A 388-nucleotide genomic window follows, 5' to 3' on the forward strand; every position below is an offset into this window, starting at 1 on the left:
GGGCTCTCTGATGTTGAAACATGCATAATTTATATAAACCTGCCCGGCACCATCTAGTGGCTTTATATGCAGTTGGGGTTTAATTTGAATATCAGGATCAAGTTCACATTTTTTTGGCTGTTGCTAGAGAACCGGAACCGGGCCTCCTTAGTCAGCAAACTTATTAGTTGGAACGGTTCTCTAGCAAAGTATGCAGGGTTCTCACTAGCACTTTCAAGTTGCAGTCCTGGGACTCCAAAGCTGAAAATGTTGCAGTCCAACTACTGAACTAGACTGACGGGACGACTTAATGTTTCGTCAAAACACAGGCCTTATTGTACTGTCAAATTAATATAGACCGACCGCCATTTTGTAAATCACAAATTCTTCACAAATATTGTAAGGTGCG

The sequence above is a fragment of the Mercenaria mercenaria genome, chromosome 9 (genome assembly GCF_021730395.1).
Source record: "Mercenaria mercenaria strain notata chromosome 9, MADL_Memer_1, whole genome shotgun sequence".
Lineage (NCBI taxonomy): Eukaryota > Metazoa > Mollusca > Bivalvia > Venerida > Veneridae > Mercenaria > Mercenaria mercenaria.